The following is a 16,144-nucleotide window of genomic DNA, read 5'->3' on the forward strand; positions in this document are numbered from 1 at the left end:
GAGGCCAAGCTGGCAAGCCCGAGTCTCTCAACTTTGGAGGGAGAGAAAAAAGATCTTTTAGACAGACAGAACTTCCTTTACCCTCTTTCCTATAGACCCCAACCTAAGGGAAGAGCTTCTCCAATAAAAAATCAGTTATTAGAGGGGAATAAAAGCAGGTTTAGTGAGGAGACATATTTGAGGAAGATTGAAGGGGGAATCCATCTCACCCTCCTTCTACCTTCTGGGAAGTTATCATCAACTCTTTCTCCATTATACCTAAACCAACCCTCTAATACAGACCAAAGTGGCCAACCTGTGGTTCCAAACTCCTGCTTTTCCTCCTGGAAAAAATAAAAATCTCCTTTGGAGAAGTGTGGGAGGAAGAGATGCTAGAAATAGCTATTTTTGCTTCCCTGAGAGTCACATCTAGAAAGAGCCATGTGGATATATGTAGCTGACATAGGCAAAAACAAAAGAGCCCTCCCATACTACACCTTTTACATGAATGTAATGGAATTATAAGAAATTAAATGCCATAAAAATTACAAAATGCATAATTTCAGAGGAAATTGGGAAGACTTTCTGGAATGAAGCAGAGCAAAGTGAGCAGAAAGAAGAGAGCAATTTAAATTATGACTTCATTACAGAGGAAAACAACTCTGAATTGCTCTGGGACCACCAATGCAATGATAAAGCACATATCCAAAACACTGAAGATAAAAATGTGTTACCCACCTCCTGACAGAGAGATGATGAATTTAAAATGCATAAAGAGGTATCTATTTTCAGACATAGCTAATGTGGAAAAAAATTTCGCTAGACTAGGCAGCAATATATTGAGAGATTAATTTTTTAGGGTTTTAAATTTGTTTTCAATGGAGAGCCATACTGGGAGACCTAGATTAATTTTAAAAAATACTTGTCACATAAACAAGTATTTATTAAGTACTAATAATGTGCCAGGTCCTGTATAAATGCAAATACAAACAGAAAGAAAGACAGTCCCTCGTCTCAAGAAGCTTTCATTTAATGGGGGAAGATAATACCCAGGAGATGAAAAAGACAGTGGAAGAAAGGAAGAACAAAGGCACTTATTTCAGGGACATGGTAGAGAAGGTCACAGTCAAGAGTAAAGCCTGGAGAGGAATGAAAGCACAGTTGATCTGGGATATTCCTTAAGACAGAGATTCTGGGAGAAACAAGCCATATGGAGAGAGGGCAAATGAAAAGAAAGTAATCCTAAAATAAAGTGAGATTCAGAGTGAAGAGTTTTCTATGACATAGTAGACAAGATTCCATGAAGATGAATAAGAAATGCAATGTGGAGAAGAAAGAAATATGTGTCATTGGGTCTGTATAAGAAGCCCAGTGAAGTGGAGCACTAAGAAACAGTGTAGACCAATGGAAAGAACAATGGAACTATGGTCAGAGGACCTGGGTTTAACTCCAAGCCTTTCTACAGGCTAAAGTTGGCTAGTTTGAGTTGTATCTGACTCTTTGTGACTCCATCTAGGTTTTTGTTGTTGTTGTTGTTGTTGTTGTTGTTTTGTAGCAAAGATCACTGGAGTGGTTTTCTATTTCCTTCTCCAGCTCATTTTCAAGAAGAGGAAACTGAGGCAAAACAAGGTGAAGTTACTTGCCCAGGGTCACATAGCTAGTAAGTGTTTAAGGCCAGATTTGACCTCAAGACTTCTTGATTCCAGATCCAGCACTCTACCCACTATACCAACTAGCTGCCCACAGTCTACCTCTGGGAATTTTTGCAAGTCACTTAACTTTTCTGAGTCTCTATTTCGTCAAGTATAAAATGAAAGGATTAGACTAAATGACCTCTGAAGTTCTTTTTATTTCTGATTCTGATTCTATGATCCTATATGGAAGGGACTTTAGAAGTCATTCAAAGGGTTTTAGAGATCATCCAATAAATATCTATTAAGCCATATGCCAAGTGATAGGCACTAGGCATGTGAGGACAAAATAAGAGACAAGCCCCTGCTCTCAAGGAACTATCCTTGTGCCACAGAATTCATAGCCTATGTCTCAGACCCCCTTCTATTGCCCACCCCATATGAGACTCACTAAGTATAATACTGAGTGGATTTGGTCCTTCAGGATCTCCTGATCATAAGTCAAATGACCAAGCCACTCTACCCAGTCCCTGCCTTGGGGACAAGATTTACTGGCTTCATAGCTTACAATTTTAGCTTTTTCCAGTACTACCATATTCAGGACTCAGTCACAACTCAGGACCATTTGGGGGCAATTTGGTCTAATGTCTTTATTTTATAGATCAGAGAAGTTGAAGGATTCAGGGAAAACATTCAGTGATACTTACAGTGAATAGAGCACTGAGAGCCAGAATCAAGACAAACCAAGTTCAAAGCTACCTTCTTACACTTACTAGCTGTGTGATCCTGAGCAAGCTACTTAACCTCTGTCTTAGTTTCCTCATCTATGAAATGGGAACAGTAATAGTATCTACCTCGAAAAGTTGTACTAAGGAAAAAATGGAACATTTGTAAAGTACCTTGCAAACCTTAAAGTGCTATATAAGGCATACTAATGCATTGTTGGTGGAGCTAACAACTATTCTGGAGAATAATTTAGAACTGTGTTCGAGAGCTATAAAACTGTTCACACCCTCTGACCCAGCAATACTACTTCTAGCTCTGAATTCCAAAGAAATCAAAGGAAAAGGAAAGGGACCCATATGTGCAAAAATATTCATAGCAGCTCTTTTTTTTTATGGTGGTAAAGAACTAGAAATTGAGGGGATACCCATCAATCAGGGAATGGCTGAACAAGTTGTGGTATATGGTTGTGATGGAATATTACCGTATTCCTATAAGAAATGATGAGTAGATTGACTTCAGGAAAACCTAGGAAAACGAGTTGATACAAAGTAAAGTAAACAGAACCAGGAGGACATTGAACTCAGGGTGATCAAAAGCAAAAGATTTGGCTACTCTGATCAATAAAACAAGATCATCTAAGTGCTGAAGTGCTAAGAGTGTTGGTCTTGGATTCAGGAAGACTTATCTCAGTTCAAATCTGGCCTCAGGCATTTGCTAGCTGTGTGACCCTGGGGAAGTCATTTAAACCCTGCTTGCCTCAGTTTCCTTATCTATAAAATGAATTGGAAAAGGATATGACAAGCCATTCTATTATCTCTGCCAAAAAAAAAATCCCTACAAATTGGGTCACAAAGAGTTGGATATGACTGAAAACAACTGAACAACAATTTATATAAGAAGGATTAGACTGATTTTGCTTATTCCTAGAGGGCAGCACTGGCAGCAATGTATAGACATTACTGAGAGGCAGTTTTCAACTCTCTGTAAAGAAAAACTCCCTAACTAATAGAACTGCCTTAAATATGGAATGAATTACCTCAGAGGGACAGGGGTTCCAAAATCATCAAGTTCTTTCAGTAGAGGCTGGATAACAACTCACTCAGGATACTTTTGGTGTTTCCTGTTCAGATAGGGGTTGTACTAAATGATCTTTGAGGTTCTCCCTTTCAATTTTGATATTTTATGGTCATTTTTTTAATGTGAGACTGATTAAATACTCATCAGCCCTCTTTTAATTTGCTGGTATCTGGTTTAGTAACACCCACCAGCGTCCAAAAGCTTGAGAAACAGAGTGATCATCATTAAAAACATGATTTGTTGCTACTCTGAGCTGCTAAAGAGCTACTGCCTTCCTCCTTGGGGCCAGTGCGTCTCAGCTGTAAGTGAGTGATCTTGACATCCACACCCTCCCATGATCACTTTGAGCCAGAGACAGACATCAACAGGAGTGGACTTGCTGATGTCAGCTATCTGCCTTGTTGTCATGGTTTGCTTAGAAGAAAGATCAGAAGCTCCAATCAAGGCTCTGCTTCCCCTAGATTAACTCAAGCAGGGAATTCACAGATTTTGGGGTTCTCCATTTTCTTTCCTTTACTCCACCCAAATCATTTAACTTCTTTTCTCTTTCCTTTCCTTTTCCTTTTCTTTCCTTCTTTCTTTCCTTCTTTCCTTCCTTTTTTGTTTTTTATTTCTTTCCTTCTTTCATTCATTCATTCTTTCCTTCTTCCTTTCCTTCCTTCCTTCCTTCCTTCCTTCCTTCCTTCCTTCCTTCTTTCTTTCTTTCTTTCTTTCTTTCTTTCTTTCTTTCTTTCTTTCTTTCTTTCTTTCTTTCTTTCTTTCTTTCTTTCTTTCTTTCTTTCTTCTTTCTTTCTTTCTTTCTTTCTTTCTTTCTTTCTTTCTTTCTTTCTTTCTTCTTTCCTTCCTTCCTTCCTTCCTTCCTTCCTTCCTTCCTTCCTTCCTTCCTTCCTTCCTCTCTTTCTTTCTCTCTCTCTTTCTTTCTTTCTTTCTTTCTTTCTTTCTTTCTTTCTTTCTTCTTTCTTTCTTTCTTTCTTTCTTTCTTTCTTTCTTCTTTCTTTCTTTCTTTCTTTCTTTCTTTCTTTCTTTCTTTTCTTTCTTTCTTTCTTTCTTTCTTTCTTTCTTTCTTTCTTCTTTCCTTCCTTCCTTCCTTCCTTCCTTCCTTCCTTCCTTCCTTCCTTCCTTCCTTCCTTCCTTCCTTCCTTCCTTCCTTCCTTCCTTCCTTCCTCTCTTTCTTTCTCTCTCTCTTTCTTTCTTTCTTTCTTTCTTTCTTTCTTTCTTTCTTTCTTCTTCTTTCTTTCTTTCTTTCTTTCTTTCTTTCTTTCTTCTTCTTTCTTTCTTCTTCTTTCTGTCTGTCTGTCTTTCTTTCTTTCTTTCTTTCTTCATGCCTACTATATAACAAACACTATGCTTAGGCTGTAGGGGATGCAAAGAAGCTTGTCTTTTAAGAACCACAGACAGAATGCACACAAGAAAAGATAACTAGCCACACAAAACAGTATTTAATCAATGTCAAATGCTATCAGAGTTGAGAAGAGAAGGAAACAGCTGAAAGCTTGAATTTCCAGTAGGAAGGTGGAGGAACTGGAGCTCAGGGACCTAGAGAATTAATATGTGAGAGAATGGGTCAAGGGTAGGGGCAGATATCTTTAGACCCTAATCAATCTGATTAATTTTTCCCAACCAACCTGAAGAAATGACTAAGGTTTTTGTCTGAAAAGTAGAGGAAGACATGTGCCCTAGCACCCAGCTGAAAGAACACAGGGAATGCTTCTGATTGGCCCCTAATAACTAGGACCATTTTGAATATGACTGGCAACATGGGACCATCAGGGATATTGTGACCTCAAATTCCCTTTCCACCCAAAATTTATGAAAACAAATTGTACACCAGATTCATCCCCCACCCCCACCCCCACCTTTTCTCTTGCTTTCTCCATGAAAGCAGGGATTACTTTTTGCTTCTCTTTCTAACCCCAGTGCTTAGCATAGTGCCTAGTACCTAATAGATAATAAATGCCTTTTTGTTGTTGTTTCCTTTGGATTTCCAATCTGGAATTTTGCAAGAAGGGGGAAGGAGATGACTAGTTCCATTCCCTATCCCCACTTTAGCAATAATGATAATTTGCAAGAAACACATGTCAATCCTAAAAATGGAGCAAAATTTTTGGGCTGCCTTCTTCCACTTTTTTTCTATTTCTTTTTCTGATTATAGATCAGAAAATAGAGTTTTTGAGAATGTACTTAAAAAAAACCCTTTACCTTTCATTTTAGCAGTAATATTGTGCATTGATTCTAAGGCAGAAGAGTGGCAAGGGCCAAGCAATGGGGGTTAAGTGATTTGCCTAGGGTCACACAGCTAGGAAGGATCTGAAGCCAGATTTGGAGAATGTACTTTCCATGGAAATTTAAGATTTCTTGAGTTCAAGGGATATGTTCAAGGGACTGAGATCTAATAGAAGAAGATTCCCTTCAAAATGTGTTTCTTGAAGGAGAATGAAAACCAGACCTGTCAATGGAACATCACCCTGAAGTTGGTCTAAAGTTGAATCATGGAACCATGATGGTTGAAAGGAAATAGGGGAGGAAAGGACAAGAACAAGAAATCCGGATCTCAGCAACTCTTCTACTATGCTGTCATGGGTTCCTCAAATAGTGCAGTTCTGAGGTGAGTGGGAAATATTTGTTAACAGCCTCCCAAAGTGTCTTTAATTTGTGTGTGTGTGTGTGTATGTGTGTGTGTGTGTGTGTGTGTGTGTGTGTGTGTGTGTATGAGAGAGAGAGAGAGAGAGAGAGAGAGAGAGAGAGAGAGAGAGAGAGAGAGAGAGAGAGATGGGGGTGGTCTAGTAGGTTATTGGAATGTTTTGGTTCTTGTGTTTATTCATGGGTTCCTATAAATCTTACTCATTTTCTCTGGTGGGTAAAATAAAGATTATCTCATACCCAATTCTCAAAATGTATCTCTTACCCACTGTTGGGGAAACCTAAAAATAAGCCAAGCCTAAGCTCTATATTAGAGATTTTCCCAGAGTTGATGCTTGAGTCAAAGAGAGATAGTGACTTCTTGGAGTCAAGGCTGAACCTGGTAATGTGAATTTAATGTCCTGGAGGTTCCTGGGGCTCTGAGTTGGTAATTAGGAGACTTGAGGTTAGTTCCTTCCTTGGTCATTGCTTTCTCACTGATTGTCCAATGAGAGGTGGTAAACTCCTTGACAACAGAGACTGTATCATTTAATAAAAATTGAAACCCTAGCACTAATTACAGGGCCTTTTATTGTAGAAGGGAATTAATAAATGTTTCTTGAGTTGAAGTGAAGCAATTATCTTACTCGTTTCAGCTAATACAAAATGAGCCACCCAGCCATTGTGCATCTTTGTCTAGAAGCAGAGGATTGAGGTGATACTCTTTGAGCAGGTGCTGTTGGGGAAATGGCTTAGGATTTTCCAAGAATTTTTTTAAATTACATTTTAAAAGTCAGGATGGCTTTGCTACATTCAGACTTGCTATCAACCCCTTTGCAAGTTTAAAAAGATACCATGGTGTGCCATTTTACCCTACATAGGACAAACCTGGTTCTCATAACCATCTACTTCTCTTAACATCACTCATATCCTTGGGCTCCCCAAGGGTACCAAACTCACACTGTCCAGTTTCAACTTTGGAAGTCATTATCTCTTTTTGATCCATGCTTTGACTCCAGAGTACAACTCTGAGAGAAATGTCTTAAAATAGAGTTTAAGAATGGCTCATGTATTTGTTTTCCCAATAGTGAATAAGAGTAAACATTTTGAGAATTAATCATGAGATATTCTTTATTTCATCCACCAGAAAAAATGAATAAGATTCAAAGTAGTCATGACAGCTCATAAACAAACAGGGGAACACAAAACATTCAAATAATGCATTTGATTGTGCCCAAAGAAACCCAAGGTGACTAGTGGTGCAAACGTGAACAAATCACTTTTGTACTTTGGGCCTCAGTTTTGCCATCTGTAAAATGAGTCTTGTATCACATAATTTTGAGTCTCTGGAATATGGTACACACTTAAATATTTATTGATTGACTGACTGATTGACAGGGACTATTAAGAAAAATGGCATTCTTGAGACTGTGGCTTCCTTGAGATTCCAGGCATTTCTCTATCTCAATTCCTAACTCAATTTTAAGCTATATGTGCCTATTGAAAGACATCCAATGGCCAAATCACAGATCTCTTCCACACTGAATTAAGTAGACATCATAATTTGTGATGATGCTCTGGAGTGGTGCAATAGTTCCTCTTTGTGGTGAGTACCAGAACTGCACTTGGGTAGCCCAGTGCTCCTAGCTCATACATAACTTTTGTTATTTTTTCAGATCCAAGTGGAGGACTTGATTCGTTTGTTTATTCCAGGACTTCTCCCTAGTTCATTCAGTAGTAGATACTATTCTCCAAACCTTTAATTCTTCCTTATTGGGTCTTTCCATAGTTCAAGGGCAGATACATGGCCTTTTCAATTTGTTCTAATATGTAGGTAGCATTTTTCAAGTTTTTTGGTCTCAGATCCCTTTTATATGCTTAAAAATTATTGTGTACTCCCACCAAGAGCTTTTCTTTATGAGTTATAGCTACCAATATTTGCCATAGTAGAAATGAAAACATCCTGGTTTTAGAAAATGGTTTTTACCTCAAAGACCTCCTGAAAGGGTCTTGAGTATTTCTCAAGAACTACACTTTAGGAACTACTGTTTTAGTATATACAGTACAGTTTATACCTGGGAGTTAAAGGCACAGCACTCCAGCAATCAAGATAATCTGCATAAAAATTTTTGGCCCTCCCTTGTACCGGAGAAGTCTGGATTTTATTCTTTTTCTTTTATGGGGCATTTACAGAGCTTTACATAAATTTTGGGACTTTGTGTGTTGTCTGTAGCTTCTTCAAAACTCTTCTAAAATTTAATTTGATTTAATTTCTCACACCAACCCATGATATCTCACAGTTGGTTGCATGGTGTCTCCCCTCATTAGAATGTGAGCTACTTGAGGGAGTGATGGTATTTTTGCCATATCCCAGCTCATGGCACAGTACTTGGCACACAGTGAGCTCTTAAATGCTTGCTGGTTCACTGACTGGTATCTATTTTATTATATGTGAATGCAGTCTATTTGACTAAGTCCTTCCCCCATTTCCTTTATATGTATTAAAAGATCACAAAATGACTGGGAGAATCATTGATCTAGCACTGAAAAGGATCTCGGGGGTCACGTAATTCAACTCCTTCATTTTATAGATGAACAAAATGAGGCTCAAGGTCCCAGGAGAAGTACAAATCCATGAAGTCTCTGACTTCAGAGTTAGTGGTCTCTCTACAGTACCACTCTGTTAAGTCTCCTAGAAGGGTGAAAAAGACAATTCATTGGAAGAATAGCTTAAGTGGTTTTAGAATCATTAGGAATCAATTCAGTGCCATTCTACTGGTAACTAATTTACTACTTAATCTGCATCAATCCCCCAATACCTGCCTTAAAGAAGTTTATAATTAGTGAGCTTGAGTTTTAAGTTTATAACTCACTTATAAACATGGAATAAACTTTTTTAAAGGCTGATATTATTGGGTGATCTGGTGAAAATTAAATACATCAAATAAGTACCAGTAGAATGCTAGGTCAAGATTGTCTCATACCCAATTCTCAAAATGTATCTCTTACCTGCTATTGGGGAAACCTAAACATGAGCCATGCTTAAGCTCTATGTTAGAGATTTTCCCAGAGTTTGATGAATCCTGTGAAATGGTCACATTATTCAAACTGGCATAAAGTAATTGCTTCAAACCCAATGGAAATATGCAGTGCACATTCAAATAATGTAAGTGCTTCTGAAACTCATTACTTGTACTTTTCATGACCTACTGATATGTTTAGCCAACAGTTGTTAGCTTCCTTCACCCCTCACCACCCATCCCAACTCTCTCCATACTCTATGTATGGTCCCAGATGAGGAATAGAAATTTGAACATTTCACAATTTAAGCATCTGGGGAGAGTTAGAGTTAAAACTGTAGGGAGAGGGTCACTGCATGACAGTTTGGGCCATTCTCCATAGGGACACCTAAATACTCTGTCAGTATTTCTTTCACTTATGATCAAAATGACCTGGCCCCGGTCACATATGACTTAAAAAAATAGCATATACAAGTGTAGAAATTCCCTGAGCTGGGAGGCATCAAAAATTCCTTCTCTCTTATTTCATCTGTGCAGTGGTCTCACATTTTTTCCCTTTTGTATTTTTCTTCCATTTAATAGCTGAGCAGGCCCATTTCCCCTTTAAGAAACAACTTGTAATGCAAAGTGGAAATTTTAGCCAACAGGGGGTGATTAAATCTCAGTAACCAATCTCAGACATTAGCCTATTTGCTTATTGCTGCTACCATTATTCTACTGTTTTGAGTGGAAGACATCAGTCTCCCTTCAATCCTAGGAGACTCCTTCCTAAAAACAAAACAAAGGAATAACTCCCCACCCCTCCACCCCAAGATATCATAAATAGGACCTTAGTGGAGGAATGAATGCAGGAGTAAATGTTTAACCACCAAATTACCCTGATACATAGCATTCTTTGATCTCTGATATATGAATGCTCACAATGAAAATTTAGCAATCAGCATTTTTTCAAGCCAGTTCAAGCTGGCCACAGCACACCCATACACCACTGAAAGCATATGAAATCTTTCCATTGCTATTTTTTTTACTTGGAAGTTTATTTGTTTATTTTCAAAATACTTTTTCCGTGGTTACATGATTCATGTTCTCTCCCACCCTCTTCCCTCCCCCCTCCCAGAGCCAACAAGCAATTCCACTGGGTTAGACATGTATTATTGCTCACAACCTATTTCCATATTATTCATTTTGTAATAGAATAATCTTTTAAAACCTAAACCTCAAATCCTATGCCCATATAAACAAGTGATAAATCATATGTTTTTCTTCTGCATTTCTACTCCGTCTGTTGCTGTTATTGACACCTCCACTAAAGTTCTCCTCGCATATCCGAGGTTCTTGGAAGTTGTGCCAGCCCCAAGCAAACTAGAAAGGCTGTGAGTACAGGCTTCATGAGGACTTGTATGCTCATCTATCTATTAGAAACTATCTAATAAATCATGTGGGGGCAGCTAGGTAGCACATCAGAAAGCATGCTAGACCTGGAGTCAGGAAGACCTGAGTTCAAGTTCAGGCTCAGACATAGATTGTGTGATCCTAGGCAAGTCACTCAACATCATTTGCCTCAGTTTCTCCATCTAGAAAGTGAGCTAGAGAAGGAAATGTCAAACCACTCCAGTATCTTTACCAAGAAAACCCCCAAAGGGGTCATGAAGAATCTGACATGGCTAAACAATAACAACAATAACAAATAAATTATGCTGGTTTGGATTTGCAATAGAATATAATCTTTTTGAGGGCAAAGACTGTATCATTTTTGTTTATCTCTATTGCCCAGTGTTAGAGTTAAAATTTAGGGACTGCTGAGGCAGGTAGAAATTAGTTTCTCTCTGCAAGGAGTATTATATTTTTAGAGGTTTATTAAAGGTTAAGGATTAAAGAAGACACAGAATAAGAAAGCACGTGTCTAGGCCCAGAGAGGCCTAGACAACCTCACCTACATTATGAAAGAGACACATCTGCTTGGAAGTGGCAACAGGAAAGAGACCTCAGTAGGTGGAGAACTCCTTTAAATAATAATTTGTGATCTTGCCAGGTGAGAATCCAGTGTGATTACAAAGCATTCTGGTAAGTGAGCAAGGACTTCTGGGGACTGGAGTCCTGGATTCAAGCCTCCATTTTTACACCAGCATAGTATGTGGCACACAGTGGGCATTTAATAAATGCTTGTTGAACATTATAGAGATAATGACCCCATTGATAAAACTACAGATTTATTCAGTGTCAAATGCAATAATAGTCTTCCAATAGCTATGTCCTCGAGGAAACATTAATGTGTAACATGAATAGTTTAGATTTGCAAAAGTCCACAATGGTGCTTGTGTGAGGTTGCTGTTTAATGCTATGAATTATATAACCAGCCAGATCTCAGATAAATGCCCAGTGTGGCAGAGCAGGAAAGCTGCTAAGCCCTCCTCAGGTGTTTCTACTTTCTAGTTCCTCCAGGTCTGTAGAGTTTCTCTTTCTCCACCAGCCTTGGTGCCAATACAAGCATCACTAACCATAACCATGTGAAGGTCAAAGGTGAGTTTTTGGCTTCAAAGCAGCTTGAAGATTGGCTTGCTTTTGCTCATAAGGAGAAAACCCTTTGCTTCTGACATTCCTAATCAGTAAAAGCATTCCTTCTCTTTTAAAAATTCAATTGTTTTTTCAGCGAACAAAAAATTATTTTCTCTCCTTCCTACATTGCATGAAAAAAAAGAAAAACAAAACCCTTTATAACAAATATATCCAGTCCAGTAAGACAAATTCCTTCATTGTCCCTATCCAAAAGCATGTCTTCTTTGAGTCCCTCATCTCTTAGAGGAAATGCAAAGCAAGCTTCATCATTGGTCCTTAAGAATCATAGTTGATAATTACATTGATCAGAATTCTTAAGACTTTGAAGGTTTTCTTTACAATACCATAGCTATTGCATACATTGTTTTTTGGGGTTTGCTTATTTCCCACTGCATTATTCATAAGTCTTTCCACATCTGGGCAGCTAGGTGGCTCAGTGGGTAGAGTTTCAAGCCTAGAGATAGGAGGTCCTGGGCTCAGATCTGGCCTTAGATATTTCCTAGCTGTGTGGCCCTAGGCAAATCACTTTAGCCCCCCATTGCCTAGCCTTACTGCTCTTATGCCTTGACCAGTATTGATTCTAAGATAGAAAGTAAGGGTTTAAGTATGGGGGGGGGAGAGAGAGAGAGACAGACAGACAGACAGACAGAAAGACAGAAAGTAAATGTCTTCCTAGATTTCTATGAAACAGCCCCTTTCTTCATTTTTAATGTTATAATACTATTCTATTACAGTTATATTCCATTATTCATTTGGCTCTTCCACAACAGATGGTCACTCTTCTAGTTTCCAGTTCTTTGCCACTACAAAGAGCTGCTATAAATATTTTTGTACATATGAGTACTTTTTCTCTTTTTCTGATGCCTTTGGTTAGAGACCTAGTAGAATTGCTGGGTCAAAGAGTGTGCATAATTCAATAACTTTTTGGACATGGTTCCAAATTACTTTCTAGAATTGATAGACCAATTCATACTTCTACTGTTTATTATTTTTGTTTTCTAACAACCCCTCTAACATTTTTCATTTTCTTTTTTTCAGTTTTACTAATATGAGTATAAGTTAGAACCTCAGAGTTGCTTTAATTGGTAGTTCTTTTATAATTAATGATCTGAGACTTATTTTTTTATAGGTAAGCTCTTACTTCCCGTTCCCCCTCTTCCCATCTTTAAAACTCCAAGTTCACATGAAGATTTAAGATTATTTATTAACCTGTTCATGCATACCTGAATTCATGAATAATCTTTGCTGAGGGCACTTTGGCCTGAGCTAGTGAATGGTCCTTTCCTTACTTGTATGATTGATCTTTGAGGCCAGTTGGCTTTGGTAACCATTTCAGACCCTCAGTTATGGTTATCTGTTATCTGGTAGTCAAGGGGGAAAAGATAGAAGTTTTTTTTTAATCTTAGAATGGAGTGGGAAGTCTTTTGTAAAAGTTATAAGAAGAAAACTTTTAGCATGCAAAGATCTGAGATTGCAAGTGGTTATGCTTTAAAATATTAATGTGTAAGTAAATATTATAATAAATCACAATTAACAAAAATGTTTCTTCTATTCAGGAAAGGAGTCTGACAAATTGGTTGCTATACTTATAGTTTCAGTAATCACAATAATAATATTAATATTGCTATTGGCTTGATCCATCACTTAGCCTTATTTAAGCAGTTAGAAATTCATACATCAGCAGTACTTGGAACTGTGAGGTAGGTCATAGCAATCAAAAATGGCACTGGCTAAAAAAAAAAGCCTGCCTCAGACATTTGGGTGTTCTCGGGGTCACCAGATTGGCTGTTGAATACCTACAAATTTTAAGTATTGTAACACCAGGACATTAATTGCAACACCCCCTCATCAGTTAAAGATAGATCCACTGAAGCTCTCTGAGAATTTCCTGGATTTCTCTGAATCAGTAGCTCTCTACTCCTACATTATCTCCATGGTACATTCTAGCTGGAATTCCAAAGGCTCCTTTCCTGATGAGCCGGAATGCCTCTCCACCCCTAAAAAATATGATAGCTTTCTATATTAAGTTCCTTGTATCTGTCCTGGTTGATTGATAGCCTGCCACCTGGGATCAGCCCCAGCTACTAGTGATTCTGAGTTATTGGATTCAGAGGGGGATTTGCTTTTCTTTGTGGTATGACTTTAGACTTCCTCCTCAGACCATTATGTTCTTGCCATGAGAGCATTAGGCTTGCTCACTTTTGGGACAGAAAGATATTTGGAGGTTTAATGTCTAATTTGAAAGTCCTCTCATTACTCGATATCTCTTTGGGGATCTCAGTTTCAAGAGGATTAAATTGTTTATTAACCTGTACACACATACCTGAACTTATGAACAATCTTTGCTGAGGGTACATAGGCTTGAGCTAGGGTATGGTCTTTTCCTCACTTATATGATTGATCTTTAAAGTCAACTGGCCTTGGCATCCATTGAAGACCCTCAGATGTGCTTGTCTACTGCCTGGAGGTTGAGAGGAGTTTTAAGTAGCTTGAATAATAATACAACCACTGCCTCACTGTCTTTCCCACAATCTTCTCTTGGTCCTTTAAATAACTCAAAAAGATCCTCAGCATGGAAATAAGAACCCTTCATATTCATGTCCTCATATTCCCATTCAATGGCTATTTCCTAAATCAATAAACTTCCATGAAGATCATGTCCAATCATTGAGTACCAATTCTCCAATACTCAAAAAAGCCTTGGTTCATTCACTACAATTAAATTTAATTCAACAAGCATATATTAAACACCTACTATGTTCCAAGCTCTGTGCTAAGTGTTAGGGATACAAAGACAAAAACTAGACAGTCCTGCCCTTGAGAAAATACAACATATACTAAGTAAATATCAAATATATATAAAGTAGTACAAAGTTAAGTTCAAGAGGGAGAGAGAGCTAATAACTAATCAGATACAGAAGGGACTCCTATAGGATATGACATAAACACACAAGTATACTATATACAATGATGGCCAACCATGCCAAGTAAACACCCATAAATATATTGTGTACTTCAAAATAATCATACTTTGTTTCAGCCTAAAAGTGTACAATTGAATTGACTTGGCTGATATGCCTAGCATGTTCTATTATTTAAAAATCAAACTATTACATAATCTGAATATTGGAGTGCATACTGGAAGAATTAGAAGAGAAATAAATCATTTACCTTTCACAGTTAAGTACAGAGAATTAAAAAATTAACTTTTGATTACCTGAAATTGGAAAACTTTTGCATAAACAAAATTGACATACCTTGAATGAGCATGGAAAAATATTTGTATCAAATGTCCTTGATAAGGGCCTGATAGGCAAAACATATAGTCAACTATTAGAAAAATATCAATCAAAAAGCCATTCTCCAGTAAAAATCTAATCGAAGGATATGAAGTTATCAAAAAAGTAATTGCAAACTATTGATAATCACATGTAAGTATGCTCCAAATCACAAATAAATGTAATTAGAGAAATAAAAACCAAAACAACTTTGAACTTTTATCTGACATTCAGAAAATTAGCAGTGATGACAAAGATGAGAATATTTTATGTTGAAGGGGTTATCTGAAAACAAGTTACATTAATGTATTGTTGGTAGAGCTTAAATTGATATGTCTGGAAGGCAGTTGGAATTTGGCAAATAAAGTGAGGATGATGTCCATATTATCTGACCCAGAGATTCCATTTTTAGGCATATTCCCCAAGAAGGCCTTTGACAAAAAGAAAGAGTTCAGAGATGTAAATATTTACAGCAATATTTGTATATGTATATGTGTGATATGTGCATGTATGTGTTGTAGCAAAGAACTGGTAAGAAAAATAATGTGTCATTTGAGAAATATTTAAACAAATTGTAGTTCATGAATGTGATGGAATATTACTGTTATAAGAAATTATGAACATATAAATACAGAGAAGCACAGAATGGCTTGTATGGACTGATGCAAAGGGAAATAGGCAGAACCAGGAAAACAATACACAAGCATATATATGTATATATACCCACCCATATCCATATACCTACCCAAGAAAACAATACATAATGTAACATGTATATTAACTAAAACAAATAAATGCAAAGAACAACACAACAATCAAAACTGACTATAGTAAACCTATAATAACTAGGCTTAAACATCCCAAAAGAGATAAAAGAAATACCCCTTCACAGGGATGAAATATTGCATAAGTCAGATTTTTTAAATGCAGTGATTGATTTTGCTGACATTTCTCTCTCTTCTTCTTTTAAAGAAATTCTTTTTTATTAGGGATGACCCTCTCAGAGAGGAGAGGAAAAGAGATTTTGGGAGAAATGTTGGTGATATAAGAATAAAATATTAATAAAATCCATTTTAAAAAGGAAAATCAAACTGCTACTGTTATATTAGGTTTTGAGGAAGAAAAATAAATTCTCTAAGCAATTTAAGCTATGTAATTTATTTCTACAAACACTTTATACCTTAAAACATTAATGAAGCTATTTAATGTAAATGCTCTTTTAGAAACATTTTAAGAAGATAGTTTACTTCAAATCTAT

Source organism: Monodelphis domestica, chromosome 1, assembly GCF_027887165.1.
Source record: "Monodelphis domestica isolate mMonDom1 chromosome 1, mMonDom1.pri, whole genome shotgun sequence".
Taxonomy (NCBI): domain Eukaryota; kingdom Metazoa; phylum Chordata; class Mammalia; order Didelphimorphia; family Didelphidae; genus Monodelphis; species Monodelphis domestica.